The 19869-nt window shown below is 40.3% G+C and overlaps 1 long non-coding RNA gene across 1 annotated transcript; it reads left to right on the top strand.

Moving 5' to 3' along the window:
- The first annotated feature begins 288 nt into the window (after positions 1-288).
- On the top strand, positions 289-4999 carry LOC122920309. Its single transcript, XR_006386907.1, has 4 exons — positions 289-347; positions 914-984; positions 3201-3245; positions 4819-4999. It is a non-coding gene; the product is annotated as an uncharacterized LOC122920309 (long non-coding RNA).
- Positions 5000-19869: the final 14870 nt, after the last annotated feature.

The raw sequence follows: 19869 nt of genomic DNA on the forward strand, positions 1-19869 counted from the left end.
ATTTAGTTGGGTAATTAAAGGCCGCAATGCTTATTACTTAACCAATTAATTATAATCTGGTTAATCCAATTTATTCTCAAATATAAATAAGTAAATATTTAAACCAATAAACCATATAACACTCAGTCCACTCAGAGAGTGACTTAACCCCCGTCAATAAGCAAAGCGACAAAATAAATAGGGAAGGGAGGGAGGGAACTTGAAAAATACTTACGTGAATGAGCCAAAATCGTTATTTTCTGTTCTTTTATAGGTTCTCAAACTGGCAGTTAAAGTGATCTCCAATCAAATTTGAAGATATCAGCGCAAGCACCCACAGCATCTGGGTTAACCCATTCTTCACATAGGTAAGTAAATAATATAATCAACATATTAACTGTAATGTTAGGTGCCATGTCATCATGGCTCACCACACTGAATTTATCAGTATGGTTCGCTCCATGATGTCATACGCTCCAATTCACAAAATAGAATAAATCATCACTCAAAATAGAATTTAAGCAAATATCTTTATTTATTTAGTTGGGTAATTAAAGGCCGCAATGCTTATTACTTAACCAATTAATTATAATCTGGTTAATCCAATTTATTCTCAAATATAAATAAGTAAATATTTAAACCAATAAACCATATAACACTCAGTCCACTCAGAGAGTGACTTAACCCCACAACGCCACATAAAAACAAGTGGCCCAATAAACATTGCAAGCCTTTAATAAAAACCATTATCAATTATGTTCTGCAAATCTGAAATGAATATATCACATCCAATATCAGAAAGCTGATCATCCTTTTCTTGGTAAAGTCCTCTAACGAATCCTTCTAATTCAACATGTCTGTAATTGCCATGACCAATTTCCTTCAAATAAATCTCCATTTTTTTTTTATTAATTCTTTTCCTAATTGTTTCCAGAAAGGATAACTCAGAATTGAACCAAGAAAATTTTGGGATGATGTCAGAAAATACGAGTACAACACCATCAAGTAAGTAGCATATTTTACATAACAATTCTTTTAATTCATAAATTAACAAATGCGTTTTGATTTTTCCCAAATCAAACGAGCCAATATGTAAAATAAACAGGTCAGGTTTCGACATTTTTGAATATATAAGGCTGACATTCTTGAAGATATCAGAAATTTTAAGGTCAGCAAAGGAAAACCAGTTTATGGAAAATTCTGCTGAATAACCTAAATTAACAGTAGAATGTCTAAAAGCAGATCTTCTCTCAGCCAATTGAATCAGTTCATCACCAAAAATCCATACAACTTTTGAAGGTCCTATATCAATAATGGGGGATTTGAGATTTTATTGTCTGCAGCAATCTCGCTTAATCTTAGAGCAGCAAAGAAAGCTATAGAAAATGCTGCAGAAAATAAATTGGTTTCATATTCCGAAGAACAAACTAATACTAAATTACATATGACCTTTTGTAACAATTCAATAGATAAAGGGCTGGTCTTAACATTGTGGACTGACTTTCTTTTGATACCTTTAATCATTAGTTTAATGATAAAATTATTCAGAATAGAGCTTTCGCCTTTTAATTTAAAGAAAAAAGAAATGCCCGATAATTTTTTAGAAATAGAATCGGCTTGTAAACCGTTGTTGTAAAGATATATAATAAATTTGATAAAATTCCCTAAATTAAAATCAATGTAAGAAATTTTTTGAGATATGCAGAAAAGCTTCCAATCCAACCATGCGGCAGAATATGCTGCCCATGTATTCTTGGCTAATGAACCAAAATTAAGTTCATTAGTTAATCCTCTGATATCTCCCAAAGATGAGTTGGACAAGGAATTCCCATTCGGGAAGCTCGAGGTGTCATTAAGAAGAATTCCTTGAAGCGCTGTCGGGACAAATAATCAGCAATATAATTAGTTTTCCCAGAAATAAATCTAGCTTTTATCCAAATGTTAAATTTTAGACATTGAAAAACTATCTTACGCAATAATGAAGAAACTAACGGAGACTTTGAAGTTAAACAGTTTATGGAAAAAACTACTCCCATATTGTCCGACCTTAGCAGAATTCTCTTATTCTGAAACACTGAGGACCAAATTGTTAGAGAAACTAGAACTGGAAATAATTCTAGAAAAACCAAATTTTTTGAGTACTTGTTATTAGTAATCCAATTTAAAGGCCAACGTTCGGCAGACCAAAAGTTGTCAAAATAAGCACCATATCCAATAGCACCAGACGCATCTGTATAAAGAGACAAGGTGTCTGAGCCAACAAACTCTTCCTGCCAAATGGTGTGACCGTTAAATTCACATAAAATTGCAACCAAACTGAAATGTCATCCTTTAGTTGTTTGGTGATGCGAATATGGGATCGAGGTGAGGACTTACCTGATGTGGCAGCATACAATCTTTTAGAAAAGACCCTTCCCATGGGAATCACACGAGAAATAAAATTAAGAGAACCTAAAAGAGACTGAAGTTGTTTAAGCGTAATTTTTTCTTTTCCGGATATGCGAGTTAATTGTTGAACAGTATTCTGGATTTTTTCCATTGGTATGCTAAATTCCATTGTTACTGTATTTATATCTATGCCCAAAAACTTGAGATTCGTAGTAGGATAGACAGTTTTATCTACAGCTAATGGAATGCAGAAATATTTAGCTATACCAATGAATCTATTCAGAAGATTCATACAATCATCCGAATCTACACGACCTATAAATAAAAAGTCATCGAGATAATGTAGTAAAAATCCACTACCTGAGTGAATATCCATAACCCAGTGTAGAAAAGTTGAAAACGCCTCAAAATAAAAGCAAGATAGGGTGAATCCCATGGGAAGGGCCATATCATAAAAGAATTTATCGAGAAAATAAAAACCCAAAGAATTATAACCGATGGGGTTTATAGGTAGTAGTCTGAAAGCAGATTTAATGTCAGCTTTGGCAAGAAGAGAATTGCGGCCTGCTTTTTGTAAAAAAGACAAAGCTTGATCAAATGAGGAGTATTTCACACTGGCTTTATTTTTTTCCATCTCATCGTTAAGGAACTGAATTTAGGATAAGATAAATTGTGAATAAGACGAAAAGAATTTGGTTCTTTTTTAGGAACTAAAGCTAAAGGAGATATACGAAAATTCAAGAAGGGGGGAGAATCAAAGGGACCAGCAATCCTACCTGCCAAAATTTCAGATTCAATTTTTTCTTTAACAATGTCAATATTTTGTTTTACAGATAACGCATTTTCAACTAGAATGCAACCTGGACCCACAAATTCAGGTATGAAAAACCCATTGGTAAAACTGTCAATTAATAAATTAGCCATCTGAATGTTTGGGTAATGACCTAGCCACTGAATTATTATTGGCAAATTCAGCGGAGTCACCTTGTTTAAACGATTGAATTTCCTTGTTAGAAATTGGGAAGTGAATACCTTGTTTTTTAAAACATTTTGAGGCTGAATGAGAACCGGCACAGAAAGAACACTCGTGTCGGTATTTGCAATTATGTTGCCATCTGCAATGCGACTCGTTAAATGCGAAACAGATACCTTTTTTGACGTTAATGAAATTGGGTTGACGAAAAAGATTGTTTTTGTTAGGGAGCATTAAATTCAACCAAAGCCCGACATCTTTACTACCCCAATTTAGATTCGGATATACTGCAAGTTTCTGACGAAAGGATTCGTCATACAGACACCAACCCATTCCGCCAAAATTTCTATATGCCTCCAAAATAGTATCTACATGGTAAATTAAACCAGTACAAAGACTAGGAAATTTTTCACCCAAAACTGCTGCGTATATATTAAATGCTTGCAGTCAGTTAAAAAAGGATTTCTGGTGTAATTTTCTATTTTCTTCAGAATCTGATTTTTTGTCTTTCAATAATTCACTTTTTAAATTCTCACTAGATGAAGGAAGAAGAGAAAAAATTTCAACATATTCTTTTCTCCAAATTTTTTCTTTCACGCTCAAGGGTAAATGAAACCCTAATGGAGAAATTTGACACGCCAGAACTTCTTTAACAGATGTCTCTTTTATACCTGAGTTAAATTCAAGCTCAGGAATTACTGCCATTTCAGGGTTAATATTGGACATTTTAGGTACATTAGTGAACGGTTGAATGGTTGAATTAGCAGCAGTCAGACTATTAAGGGTATTAACTTGACTGACATCTGCTAATCCAGACCAAACATTTTTTGGTGACTCATCCTTTTTAGATAGGTAAAGTAAAAATTCATCAAACAACTGAATCTTCAATTTAGAAGAATCAATGTCAAGTGAATTAATCTCTTGATTAATAGTGCCCTGCGGTTTGCAGTCACTTAAAAAGTTATAATTCAGCTCACCAGAAGCAGATGATGTAGGAGGATGATCAACTGTTGAAGCAGGTGATGGCTCCTGAGTGACAGTTGAATGCTGTTGAAAATGACGCCGTTGAATTTTCCTGCTGGCTCGGCTTGAAGATAAGTTGGTTTTCTTGGTCTTAGAAGGAGGCGCATATTGTGAAGGGGAATATGCCCTCTTGTCTCTCCGCTGACGTTTTTTAATCGGCGAGCGGGTCTCAGGTTTTTCGCGCATGCGCAAAAAATTATCGCAGGGAGGATCGATCAGTTCGGCGCTCGCGCCAGGTACTGCGCAGCAGACGGGATTAGAAGATAAAAGAAGCTCTTCTTGCTGGTCCGGTCCTTGCTGTAAGCACTTCCTCAGCCATTCTTCTCCCCCTTTGCTTTCTGCTCTGAAAATAAGTTGTTTCAACAGATCTTCCATGACACAGATGAACGCAGGTCTGTCTCTTGAAAAATACTTACGTGAATGAGCCAAAATCGTTATTTTCTGTTCTTTTATAGGTTCTCAAACTGGCAGTTAAAGTGATCTCCAATCAAATTTGAAGATATCAGCGCAAGCACCCACAGCATCTGGGTTAACCCATTCTTCACATAGGTAAGTAAATAATATAATCAACATATTAACTGTAATGTTAGGTGCCATGTCATCATGGCTCACCACACTGAATTTATCAGTATGGTTCGCTCCAGAATGGAAACACTTGTTCCCCACCTGTTTCTAAAATGTTAGCGTGGTGTCTGTTGAGTCCTAGTATTTCAGTTGTTTTTTTTTTAAACTACTGGTCATTTTTTTACTGAAGGATAAATCACTACTTGTGCTTGATTTCTCCAGCAGTGTTGGGACATTCATCATCTACTTAAGATGTGACTTTGTACACTTGTAATGACACCTGCTGACACGGAACATCTGCTCCCCTGTTAAAATCTGTTCTAAGAGTCTGGCTCTTATGTATCTCACTCACGTCGATACAGGCTGCTTTCCTAGTATCAGCCGTTGACTCATACATCCTCCAGCTGTCAAGGCATCTTAATACTTTAACATCTGGTATCTTTTCATATTAGCATAAACAAACCACATACCAAAGCCATATCTAAGTAAAGTATAAGATTGCATTTCAGGTGTCTAAACCTGCTAGGAATTTCCTTCAAAGTAACTCCAAATGTGAGATCACCTTGATCTGTATGAAAAAAAGGAAAAAAAACTGAGGGATAATATAGTTATATGAGCTTGCTGCTAGAATCATATTGATAGCAAGCAGTGGTGATGGTATGTGGTAAGCATATAATAGAGTTACACTGTCTTTCATGCATATGTGCATCATTAATAAATTTAGCACTAGGCAAGATAATATTTTAGGTTATGCCCTCAGATTTTCAAACTTAGGCTGAGTTCACATTGCGTTTTTCCCGTCCGTTTAACGTAAACAAAAAACATATACGTTAAACAGAGAGACTGATGCCTACAGTGGCATTCATTCACCATAGAGTTCCATGGTAATAAAAAGTATACGTTATTTTTTACAAGAACGTGGTGTGTGTTTTTTTTCTAATGTATACATAAAACGGAGGCATTAAACATGATGTGAACCCACCCTAAACAATACTTATCCCCTGTCTACAGGATCCCTTTGGGAGAACTGAAAACTGAGATCCCAGAATGCTCCAGGAGAATGTAGAGGTGTTGTGCATGCGTGACCATATTTCTATATGGGACTGAAGAATACAGTGCTCGAGCTTTCTCTTGCATAGAAGGCAGTGGAGAGTGCCTGTGAATTAGGGCATAAATATTGATAGTGGGAAAACCCGTGTAAGGGAGTATTACATTTTCAGCAAATGTGATTCTTTATATAATATTGTATATATAATTTTCTAGTATACTTTCTGTGGCTAGAAATCTGTCCTGGTCATGTGATGGACATATGGGTAATTACAGAATTGTGGGGGTGTCTTCTTTAGTCCCCATAGAACTGTTATCACTGTATGGTTATTGCTGTTACGGACAGTGGGAGTGGACCCACTGTGCCAACTAACTGGTTTGGCTTTGGGCTATTCTTACGGGCATTATCCTGGCAGTCCCCTGGTTTTTACGCCTTATTCTTTATACAGGGACCTGGTCTTCGCTGCAGGGGAGTTCAAGGCCTCTACCTCTTAGGATAGTCCCAGTGTAGTTGGAAGCTGACTCATGGGGGTCAGAGACTCTGGTATAAAACACCAAACGGTCAGCCAATATACCTAGTCAGTTAATAGGCCAATGTCAGGTCAGGCATGCATAGCACTTCATCTGCAGACAGCTGTTTGGGGGTTAATACTTGAAAGCATAGAATTCCAGCACTTACGATTTTGGTAGCTAAAACTTCGTCTTTTATTCAGGCAGTAGACAAAATGTACAGGACATCCACCCACAAGTGTAGCAAACTTGACGCGTTTCGAACAAAAGTTCTTATTCCTTGCTTTCAAGTATTAACGTTACAGAGGCTCACCAGCCATTTTCCGTGCACGCAGGTGTCTTGAATTGTGGGTGAGCTGGACTTTCTTTGTATATATACACACAGCTGTTTGGGGGTGATTGCTCCTCATCAGAATTCCAGAACAGTATGTATAGCCTATAAGTTTCCTCACACCAAAAAAAATGCTCTCTCCCCAAGGAGAGATAGTAACCCGCAAATCCTGACTTAGGCCTCTCATCCAGTTAAGCCAGTACTGTCTGCTCTGTACTGATGAGGGGCAATCTCCCCAAAACAGCTGTCTGCAGATGAGGTGCTGGCTTATTTAATATCTGAGTCATGTCTCAAGGCTTAGTTAAAGGGCCGAACATTGACTTATAGGATAGCTGCCTCACATCTGGTGGATTAGATGCAGAGCTTGTTTAGAGCTCATTTGCATCCCATTCTTCCATGCATGGCCTATAACTCTCCTCACACCAACTAAGGGGCTCTCTCCCCAAGGAGTGATAGCACCCCCCAATATCTCTATAAAGGAACAGTCTAGATCTATATCACATGTAATCTAAACAAATTCAGCATGGCCTGTTTCATACATTCTTCTCACACTTACAAATCCTGTTTTCTGGTGAATTCATACTCTGTAAATATAAAACATGCAGGTTATGTGGGTTATTTTGCAAACCATCTAGCTGGGAAAATACTGAGTAAAAATGTTAAAACAAAATATGAAAGCTTGAGTTATATGATATAAAATACAAGTGAGCCATTTTCTTATCCTGGTCAACCTTGTTTACCTAACATTCTCAATTAGTGTATGTCCACACAGAGCAGTCGTGCTGCAGTTGTGATGCGGCCACTCTGTGTGCAAAGTTGTACTATAAGTTTCATTGTGTTTGCCCGTGCCCGACCTCTGTTTGTTGGCTGCCTGACCTGACCTCTGCCTTTCTCTTGTGTTGCCCCTGTGCTGGCTGCCCCAACCCTTGAACTGTTTAACTGGCTTGAATGTACGCTGCCTGAGCTGACCCTGGCTTATTCACTGACAACTATTCTACCCGATTCCTGGTGCCACACACTGGTGTCTCTTTACCCGCGTGGATCACTTGTCACTGAACAGAGACTGCTGCATGAGGTAGTGGTTGGTGGTTCTCCTACAGGAGACCAGATTCCTGTACAAGGTAAAATGGTGAAGACCAGGATGCCACCTAGATAACGCCCTTAGGAGTATCCCTAAGCCAAATCCATTCAGTGACACACTAGGCCCACACCCCAGTAGCCTTATAGTCTAAAAATGAAGTAAGCACCTCTTAACAGCAGAGAACATTGAAGCCAGGTTCGTCACAGATTTCCATGCACCAAATTCACAGTATTGTACAGAACCAAAGAAGTTGATGAGAATTTCTGAAATCTCATTCACACATTGCAGGAAAAAAAATACATTGCTGCATTACGGATTTTAAATCTACAGCATGTCAATTTATACTGCGGATATTGCAATGAAGAGGGTGAAAAACTGCATGTAATACATGTGGAAATGCTGCAAAAACTGCAGTGGATTTATCTACTGGATATTAAGTCACTTGTAAGCCCATCCTTAAAGGGGTTCTCCAGGAATAATTTAAAACACTCCAGACCAAATCCTCCAGACCAAAACACTGCCACCAGAGAATTTGGCACATATGCATTGGGGCTTGGGCCCCATAGAGAGGAGCTGATTGCTACATTGAAATGCAGCTCTCACCTCCTCTGACAAGCAGACTATTATCAGGAATGAATGGTTCGCTCGAGATAATCGCCTTCTAAGTTGAGCTGTGTAAATGGGCCTTTAGATAAAAAGGAGACCAACTTGCCTTTTTGACTTTTCATCATGGATAAATAAACAAGCAGCCTGAGCTACTAGTATGGGCCATTCAAGAAGCTAAGCAGCAAAACAAAGCTTGGGTTGACTGATTTATTGATAGAGTACTTAGCGTAAGTGCTGGTAGTAAGGAGAGTACTTAGGCACATCTAATATATGCATGCATGTGGCGACGCACTCATCAGGAATATACATAACACAAGCAAGTTGACTAGTGCCATGGATTTGCGGCACTCTAATCATAGCCACATATGCAGCTTGTAGTGTGCAGTTTCTAATTCTGTTTGCACAGGGTTCCTTCCATATGCAGGAAAATCCAGCCATATATTTATTAGGCCTCATGCACACGTGTCAGGTCTGCATTTTTTGCGGATAGTACACTGACCCATTCATTTCTATAGGGCTAGGCACAAGTCAGTGTTTTTTCCGGATCCTTTTTGCCTTCTGCAAATTATAAAACATGTCCTGCGTTGGTCCATTTTTTGGATGTGGATAGCCTTTTCTGTTGATGAGAGTGAAAGAAATTTGGAATGCACATGAAAGATATCCATTTTTGCAGACCGAAATAGGGACATGGTTGTTTCCATGAGGCTTCATTATTGCAAAATGTATTATCCTCACTGTTACCATAGCTAGCTCTCAAGTACAACATTTCAATTATGACTTGTGTGCTTTATAAAACAAATGGATTTTTACTTGGATTGGGAATGCGTATATACCCTGTTCCTTATGATATACAAAAGGCTGGAAATCATTGGTAAAGACTTTATGAGATGCTGTTTACTTAAACTACATATACTCTGCTGCCCACAGAATCTTCTTAGCAGACCAGAAAGTGCAGTTGAAGATGTTAACTTTAATTTAGAGTTTCCTCCTCAGCTGACCGGAATGTGTCTGTGTATCTTATTGTCAGTCCATAAGCCTGAAAACCTCAGTCTAAAACCAATCCCTGCCAACTGTTCAAATCATTTTATTTGCTTGTGCTTTTCACTTTTGAAAGCCATGATTCACTCATTTCTGTGGTGTGGATTTTTTTGTTGTCAGCAGGATATACATTTAAGTGCTGCTCTGACCATGCCTGATTGGCTTATCTTTCTGAAAATGCAGTGACCACAATACCGTTCTTCAGTTGAGAAACACAACCTGAATGACAGCCGATTCCCTTTCTGCGTCTAACAAAAGGTGTTTGGGAAACCTACTTTTCTCTGCTTCCTTTACCAAACAGACTCTGAAATGAGACTCTTCTCTGCCTTGTTTATGCGGAAAACTTATCAGGGCTGAAGACAGGCAGTTCCTGCAGGTGGGGAGCAGCTTTCCAAGTGTGGGCACATTAACTTTTTTAAAGGTTTGCCATTTCATGAGAGTAAAAGGGGAAATGTGTGGTTACTTAGGTGTTAAAATAGTATTTATTAGTATATGGTCTAAATTAGAACGATAAACCAATATTTCTACAGCTTACCAACATTGTTAAACAGACTGGGAGTCATGTACTAACATTCTACGCCAGTTTTTTGTTGTAGAAAGGTCCCTAATTTTATCTCAAGTTTGGGACAAAATTTGCAACTTTTTAGCATTTTCCAAGACCTCGCCATTTTTCCAAAAAGTAGGTAGGGTGTGGGTGGGAGGAGGCAGTCTGCAGACGGAAGTGCATGGCCTGACGCATTTAACATGTTAACCAGAAAAATGTCTCACATTTCACCAGAAATCTATTTCAGTTCCTGTCTGGAATAGATTTTAGTTCTGGCAACGGACAGCAGAAGATGCAACAAATTTATTAAGATTGGGTTTTCACTTAGACCAGCGTGTGAAACGCCACTCTTTAGTAAATTACCCCCACCATGTATTCCAGATAAAAATCAACTGAGGTGATTCAGATGCAGAAACAACCAAGTCATTTAGGTTATGTTGACATTTACATTAGACCTGTAGCAGATTCTGTCATTTTTGATGGAAAACAAATGCTGCATGCTCTTTCCAATTTTGAAACCAAGAAAGAACTATTTTGCAAGTTTTTTGTTTTTTTACGGAAAATTATTATGTTTTATGTAAAAGGAGTACAGCATGGTAACAATATATAAATAATTAAATCTTTATAGTAGGTATAGAATGGATGGTGTGAACAGGTATCGATAAGAGGGGCAGTAGGTTTTTTTATGAATGGATCACGATAGTGATTTCTTATTGGCCATATTTGGACATGTGATTAAAAAGTGGTAAGAGTCGTCATTGTTAAAAGGGGATGGGAAGATTTTGCCTGATAGTACTTATTTTAGGTGTATAAATGAAAGATATTTTTTTAGTATGTTTTTTTTATTTTAATAATGTATTTTTGAAACTTTTAGAAGTTATTGTAATGGACATATAAACAAAGAGAACGTTAGGTAGGTGGAAGGAGGAGTTGAACTTGTGTATAAAAAGCTTGCCCCTGATGAGCGGGATATGCACCCCTGACGAAGCAAAGGTGAAAAACCGGGTCGGGTGACAGACGGGAAACTGGTCAAATTGTTTGACATGCTTGTATTCCCCTCAAGTTTGTGGGTATAATAAAAGCTGGTGTTAGAAAAAGATCTATTGCGGTGCTTCACTATCTTTGCCTATCTGGTTTGACCAATACAGGAGAGACGAATAGATGTGTGGCATGAAAACAGTGATTGGCGTATTGATGAATAGAACACACACTAAAGTGGTCTCAGTGGAGTTGTTGGAGAGCAGCACAGTTTCAAATTGGAAAGAGTGAACTAGGTGTGAACAGGACCCACCACACCCGTAACCTGATTGACAATTTGGAATTAACTAAATGCTGCATGCTGCACTTTTTGGGGGGGATCTAATTACTGTGGGTGACTAGGCAGAACCTGACAAACCCCATTATAAGCCGGTTCTGCTTGTGTGGCAACGGATCTATCACTGCATCATGGTTTCCGTTACAGATGATCACATTTCATAAAAATGTATCTTCCAAATGAATCCAAAGTTTTGGGGGATTTGCTTTGGATAAATTGTGCAAGAACAGCACTCAGCACCGTTTTACTGTAGGAATTGGTGGGAAAATAGGAGGGAGAGTGAAGATGAAGGATCACTTGACACTGGGAGGGGCAGGAACAATGTCTTGCCCTGATTAGCTCAAAGCCTGAAAGAATAATCAGCTTAATCAGCCAATCGGGAGCAGGATTGTGGCAACTATTGTGACTGTCGACTAGTTGTGGTCTTTCTACCTAGGGCTTGAACTGCAAGTAGGTAGGCGTGAGTTCCAGGTCAGGACTCATTGTCTGTGTCTGTCGTTACCTACGGGAATTACAATACCATGTAGTTACAGCAAAATAATTTTACAGCAAACACTGCATGTGTTTTACCTACAATAACGATACCTTCAGAAGGGGTTTATTACCTCCATTTAGACCAGATTTACAGCACTGTCTTTAGCCCTCTTCTTCAACAGCAGATTTGAGCTGAGAAGTGTAAATGATAGTTTTACGGCAGTAGGTGTATAACACTGTGTCAACCAAGAGATTTGACTTTGGACTAATTCTAGCAAAACCGTAGTCAAGGGTGGTTCAAGGTCAGGGAAGGCAGCAAAGAGTCAATACGGAGGTCAGGCACAGGTCAGGTAGCAGTGTTTCAGAATCTATAGTTGGGAAGAAGTTGGTTCATGTGCAGACACACAGACAAAGCATTCCTTTGCATGGAACTAGCAAGCTAGGTAACCTATTGCTCACGGACCTACCCACTATGGAAGGTGCCTTAAGTATGCTGAAGTGGCAAACCATAGACCGGAGAGAAATAGGGTGCCCAAGCTGACCCTTTAAGAGCTGGAGGGAGTGCACATGCATCTTATTGGCAGAGGCCTATGCTGGCAAGGATCAGGTCGCAGCCTGCAGGAGGCCAACACAGACAAGACTGGCGGCTGCACCCATCACAAGGAGACATAGAAAGGCTGGCAGGTCCAAGCCACCAGTGAAGCCAGTAAAGGGTAAATGAAGTGGTGCCCATGCCCTCAAGGAGAAGCAAGAGGGCAGTGGACATGGGCCGCTGATATAACAGGTAGAAAAGGAGAAACTGCCTTCTACTAAATATTTGAAATGATTTAAAGCTGAAATTTTATTTTGCTGTATCTGCAAAAATATAAGCAATGACTTCAAGTTTTATATATAACCCAAAAGTAATACTCTTTACGAAAATCTGAGGAAACATGCATTTATAATGAAAATAAGACTGCTAAATGATTTAGATAGTGTGGTCACTTTTAAAGATTGCCAAAACGTGTTAATTAATTATTGTTGTTACGGCGGCTTGTTGGATTTCTAAGAATAACCTAGAAAAACATCAGAAAACTAGAGCATGAAAACCAATGAAACACATATGCAGTATTTCCATTTTATTGCCAAAAGGTGTAATTAATTTGTGCTCCCAGTTATATCAGAGCACTAACAAGCATATAGTGTTGTATAATGGAGTAATAATTTATACAGAATACAATTAGCAAAATGTTGCTTTTCTGCAAGTACAGCATGGCTTATATTTTTTTAATTTATTTTATGGTTGCCTGATAATTGGAATGATTTAAAGGGGCAGTTGCTCATACCTGAGTGTGACAGTTTACATAGCTATGTCACATACACTGCCTGTCTAAAAAATAAGTTGCCACCTGGATTTAACTAAGCAAATAGTTATGAGCCTCCTATTGGATAATTACTGCGTGGGCGATTATCTTTCAGCTGGCAACAAGTTATTTAACCCCAACTGGTGCAATGAGTTGCTTCTCATTTTTTGAACAACCATCTTGAAAGACACATCTTGTGGTCGTGGAAAAGATGTTAGTATGTTTGAGAAGGGTCAAATCATTGGCATGCATCAAGCAGAGAAAACATCTAAGGAGATTGCAGAAACTACTAAATTTGGGTTAAGAACTGTCCAACGCATTATTAAAAACGGGAAGGATAGGGGGGACCCATCGTATTCGAGGAAGAAATGTGGCGGGGAAAAAATCCTGAATGATCGTGATCGGCGATCACTTAAAGGTTTGGTAAAATTTAATCGAAGAAAAACAACAGTAGAACTCAGGGCTATGTTTAATAGTGAAAGTAAGAGCATTTCCATACACACAATGAGAGAGGGAACTCAAGGGATTGGGACTGAACAGCTGTGTAGCCGTAAAAAAAACACTAATCAGTGAGGCAAACCAGAAAAAATTGCTTCAATTTGCTAGGGAGCATAAAGATTGGACTCTGGAACAATGGAAGAAAGTCATGTGGTCGGATGAGTCCAGATTTACCCTGTTCCAGAGTGATGGGCGCATCAGGGTAAGAAGAGAGGCAGATGAAGTGATGCACCCATCATACCTAGTGCCTACTGTACAAGCCTGTGGGGGCAGTGCTATGATCTGGGGTTGCTGCAGTTGGTCAGGTCTAGGTTCAGTAACAGTATGTGCTCCAAGAATGAGGTCAGCTGACTACCTGAACATACTGAATGACCAGGTTATTCCATCAATGGATTTTTTCTTCCCTGATGGCACAGGCATATTTCAAGATGTCAATGCCAGGATTCATCGGACTCAAATTGTGAAGGAGTGGTTCAGGGAGCATGAGACATCATTTTCACACATGGATTGGCCACCAAAGAGTCCTGACCTTAACCCCATTGAGAATCTTTGGGATGTGCTGGAGAAGGCTTTGTGCAGCAGTCAGTCTCTACCATCATTAATGCAAGATCTTGGTGAAAAATTAATGTAACACTGGATGGAAATAAATCTTGTGACATTGCAGAAGCTTATCGAAACAATGCCACAGCGAATGCGTGCCGTAATCAATGCTAAAGGCTTTTTTTTTTGTGGCAGGCAGTGTATTTTACATGCAGCTGAAGTGTTCCCATAAGGCCCCTTTCACACGGGCGTTGCGGGAAAATGTGCGGGTGCGTTGCGGGAACACCCGCGATTTTTCAGCGCGAGTGCAAAACATTGTAATGCGTTTTGCACTTGCATGAGAAAAATCTCGCGTGTTTGGTACCCAAACCCGAACTTCTTCAATGGGTCAATTGAAAACTCGGCTAATGCACCGTTTGTCATCCGCGTCCGTGATCCGTGGTTCCAGTCCGTTAAAAAAAATATAACCTGCCCTATTATTTTCGCGGAAAACGGTTCGCGGACCCATTCAAGTCAATGGGACCGCTAAAAAACACGGAGGCACACAAGATTGTCATCCGCGTTCCTATCATTTGCATGGCAAACCTGTCTTAGATTTTTTTTTACTTTCCTTCATATCTGGTGATCCTCCAAAAATAAAGGAAGACACACGGAAACAAAAACGGAAACAGATCACGGAACAACGGAACCCCATTTTGCGGAACGGAACACAACAACGGTCGTGTGCATGAGGCCTATGTGTGTAGTATTATCCTATCCTGCCTTTTCTATACCCCCAATAATACAATCAAGCTGTCATTAAATCCCCTACCTTCTGCTGATGCTACCCCAGTCTACACAGCAAAGTTGTCAAGTGTGAAGCAGAAAACTAGAAGCGTCAGCCTATTTTGATACTTCAAGTTGGCAGTGTTAAAACTGTATGCAATATTTTTTTTAAAAATTTAGCTTTCAGAACAGTCACATAAAAACTGCAAAAATTAAAAATATGTTTATAATAAAACCCAGATTTAAATAATGTAATGTAATTTGCTGATGACAATTTAGGGTACCATCACATGTAGTAGATTTCTGGGACTGAAAATCAGTCAATGGGGCTTTCAGAAATCCATGTCCTTTCCACTTAAACAATCCTATTCAACTTAATGGACTGATTTTCAGTTGCAGAAAATCTTCTGCAACAAAATGTGCTGAGTGTGAAGGCTCCTTTGAACAGCAGCTTTATAATATGTTTTAGGCCAAATGCACAGGGCCGTGTTTCACGGCCATGAGCCGTCCGTGGTAACACGGCCTGTATTCCGGCTGCGAGCAGGAGCGCACGGCGTCACTGGTTGCTATGACGCCGTGCGCTTCATGCCGCCACTGTACTACAGTAATACACTGTAGTACAGCGGGCTGTTACCTGTGTATGCTGGTTGCTTGGCTGTTGCGTGCTGGCTGCGGTCTTCTGTGTGTGAACTGTGTCCTGTGTATCTGTGTATTTCTTGTCTTGTATCACAGTATGGTTTACTGTCGCACTGTGTTCCCATGTAGGCTGTCTGTCTGTACGTTCGTACTGCCTGCAGTTGACTATTCCTGTGTTTGCTGGTTGTTTGTGTGGTGCCTGCTGGCTGCGGTGTTCTGTGGCTATGTGTGAACTGTCTCCCGTGACTTGTATGCTCTGTGTTCGTAGGGTTTACCTGGTCTGTGTGTTTGATTACCAGTTGGTCAGGTGCTCTAATTAACCAGCTATACAGACCTGTGTGCCTGTGGCAGTCTGTCTCCAGCTTGGCTGCATACAGGATGTATGTTCCTGACCTGGGTATTTGCCATTCTACCCTGATCTGTGTGGTTGGCTGGTAATTCATCGATGTCACCATGTCTCTATGTCTTTGGCCTTGTCTGACTGGGAACACCAGGCATCTGTTCCGCATGGTACTGTTGTCATGTCCGTGCAGCTCTGTCTGTGACGGCCATGCATCTGTTCCGCATGGGTACTGGTGTCATGTCCGTGCAGCTCTGTCTGTGATGGCCATGCATCTGTTCCACATGGGTACTGGTGCCATGACCGTGCAGCTCTGTCTGTGACCGCCATGCATCTGTTCCACATGGGTACTGGTGCCATGACCGTGCAGCTCTGTCTGTGACCGCCATGCCTCTGTTCTGCATGGGTTCCAGGCATCTGCCTGTCTCATATCTTAGCAGCTCTGTCTGTGACCGCCATGCATCCAGGTCCGCATGGGGTCCAGGCATCTGTCTTGGTTTGCCTGTGTTTGCCTTATGTCCTGTATTCTGTTCAGTTTGTGGCTTATGTCTGAACTGTGTCCAGGGGAGGGCTGGCAGCCTTAGTTCTGGGGGCAAATCCAGTCAAGTGCCCAATTTTTAGCCCCATCCATTATTAAAAGCTCTTCCTACATATAATAGGCCACTCCCAACAAACACTGTACAGCTGAAATTCTATAGTTGCAGCCTGTCTCTACACATCATACGGAGAGGGAAGGGTCTGTCCTGGCTAAACTGCCTGCTTCACATTATACAATAAACAGCAGGCTACAGCCAGGAAGCTCCTCCCTCCCCAGATCCTGCTCAGGGCTTGTGGTTCCCCCCACCATCTGCCACCCGCCCGTGGCCTGCTGCCCCCTTTGGCCATCCTCACCCAGCTCTGAATCCTCCTTCTGCAAATGGCAGAAGGAGGAGCCAGAGCATCTCCTCTCCTACATAGTGCCTCATACCTCTTACATCCAGTGATGTCACCTTTGTTGTAGACGTTCTCTTTCTTTATCTTCTCCATTCATACCAGACCGCCATGCTGATTTTTCAGCCATCTCCCGTCTCTGCAGAGATTGAGAAACAGACATTAGTTTCCCACATTTCAATTATCTTCACATCTTCTGAACACCCTTTCCTGCCACCCCCAATACTGTGCCCCAAATACTATACTGCAGAAACAGTCCCCCTGGAAATACTACTACCACACAGATAGTGCTCCCTTCAACAATTATTGGCACACAGTGCTCTAAAAAATAACTGCGCCAAGACACTAATAGTATAAAGATAATAATGTCCCCCAAAAATAATTGTGCTAAGCTGATACTGTGCCAGGGTGCCCCCCAAAGTAACAGTGTTCCCCAAAATCCCACTAATAGAAATAATTCTCTGCCAGAGCACACTTAGTAGTAATAATTCCGCTATAGTGCCCATACTAGTAATCATGTTCCTTATAGCCCCCAGTAGTAGTAAAGCTCCGCATAATACCTCCTAGTAGTACTAATTCTCCCTATAATATGACAGTACATGAAATACCCCCGCTTAGTGCCCGTAGTTGAGCTAATGTCTCCATAATGTATGCCAGTATAAAATACCCCTATATAGTGCCCCAGTAAATGCTCTCATAGTGCTCCTCTCCCCCTTCCCCATAGTGTCCCCCATAATATTCAAGCCATTCTGAGACAGTTTTTTTTGTCACATATTGTACTTCATGACACTGGTAAAATGGAGTAAAAAAACAAACAATTTTATTTATAAATAAAAGACCAAATTTGCCACAAATTTAGAAAAATTAGCACATTTCCAAGTTTCAATTTCTCTACTTCTATAATACATAGTAATACCTACAAAAATAGTTATTACTTTACATTCCCCATATGTCTACTTCATTTTAGAAAATGCAATTTTTAATTTTTTTTGGGGACGTTACAAGGCTTAGAAGTTTAGAAGCAAATCTTGAAATTTTTCAAAAATTTTCAAAAACCCACTTTTTAAGGACCAGTTCAGGTCTGAAGTCACTTTGTGAGGCTTAAATAATAGAAAAAAAAACCCCACCCAAAAATGACCCTATTCTAGAAACTACATACCTCAAGGTATTCAAAACTGATTTTACAAACGTTGTTAACCCTTTAGGTGTTCCACAAGAGTTAATGGCAAGTAGAGATATAATTTCTGAATTTTTTTATTTTTATTTTTTTGGGCCAAATTTTCCATTTTAATCCATTTTTTCCAGTAACAAAGCAAGGGTTAACAGCCAAACAAAACTCAATATTTATTGCCCTGATTCTGTAGTTTACAGAAACACCCCATATGTGGTCGTAAACTGCTGTATGACCAAACAGCAGGGCGCACAAGAAAAGGAACGCTATATTGTTTCTGGAAGGCAGATTTTGATGGCCTTTTTTTTTTTTTTTTACATTATGTCCCATTTGAAGCCTCCCTGATACACCCCTAAAAGTGACCACATCTAAGAAACTACACCCCTCAAGGTATTCAAAACTGATTTTACAAGCTTTATTAACCCTTTAGGCGTTCCAAAAGATGTAATGGAAAATTGAGATTTTGGAAGATTTTTCATTTTAATAATTTTTTTCCAGTAACAAAGCAAGGGTTAACAGCCAAAGTTTTTACAGTTTTTGGGCGATTGTCTTAGGTAGGGTATAATTTTTGTGGGATGAGATGACGGTTAGATTGACACTATTTTGGGGGGCATATGACTTTTTGATCGCTTGCTATTAAATTTTTTCTGATGTAAGTCTTTTTTTTGGGGCCAGTGTCTCATGTAGGGGCTCATTTTTTTGTGGGATGAGGTGACGGTTTGATTGGTTCTATTTTGGCGTGCATACGACTTTTTTGATCACTTTTATTACCTTTTTTGGGAAGTAAGGTGTGGGGAATAGGGATGAATATTTACTGTCAGCCATGTCCTCACACCCCCCATTTGCTGACAGACAGCAGAGGTAGGGATCTCCCTGCTTCAAAGCCCCCCCAGCCCTGATTGTAATTTTATGCACCTCTTGGCATGATTCAGTGTATATGCAAAATAAGTTTCCACTCCCCCCCCCCCCCAGCCAACTGAGTGTCAGTTGGCCAGGAAGACACCCCTCAGGGGGTCCAAGCTTCAAGGAGAAGTTCACACCTCTGTGCAGCAGTTGGGAGCCACCTGAATCTGCAGGAAAACCCCCTGCTGTGGGTATCTGCTTTTGCCTGGATCAATGAGATTTCCTAGACATATTGGCACCTACCTCTCATAAGGAATTATGAATCACCTGGCCATCGCAGGCGCAAACCGAATACATATTTGTGTCACGGTGGCCACGAGGTACGGTCCCATGGTCTTTGTTTACTCGTACCCAGTCGGGGTAGGGAGATACCCATATCTCCCCATAGAAGCCACCTACCGGTACCAGGTTTGGGCTCTACTTGTAGCCGGAACCCAGGCAGGTCCATTAGTCCCAGAACCATCTCCCTGTGACCCTCTGGTCTGGAGCTATGACCCCTAAAGGGTTTTGGGGGTCATTCACCGTCAGCCCCAGAAGAGGGGGAGTTGACCCCTCCCTGAGGCAGGGAGGGGAGGGGCCGGCTACAGGTTAAAAGCCTGGTGCCAGCAAGTAGGCGCGTCTTTTCTCTAAAGAGGGGTCACATCCTACACATGTGTTTAGAGGGACCCAGGAAATAGCAGGAGATCACAGCCCCTCGTGTGGACTCCAGCTCAGGACATCACAAGGAACTTTCATCATACTTGGTAACTGACTTTTACACTGCTTAACCCCGTTGTAACCATATACCCTGTAATCTGTAACCTCAGACCACTGTATATATATTGTCTGTGTATAGTGTGTTATATCTAGTGTGCTCTTATAGCGATTAAA

The sequence above is a fragment of the Bufo gargarizans genome, chromosome 1, assembly GCF_014858855.1.
Source record: "Bufo gargarizans isolate SCDJY-AF-19 chromosome 1, ASM1485885v1, whole genome shotgun sequence".
Lineage (NCBI taxonomy): Eukaryota > Metazoa > Chordata > Amphibia > Anura > Bufonidae > Bufo > Bufo gargarizans.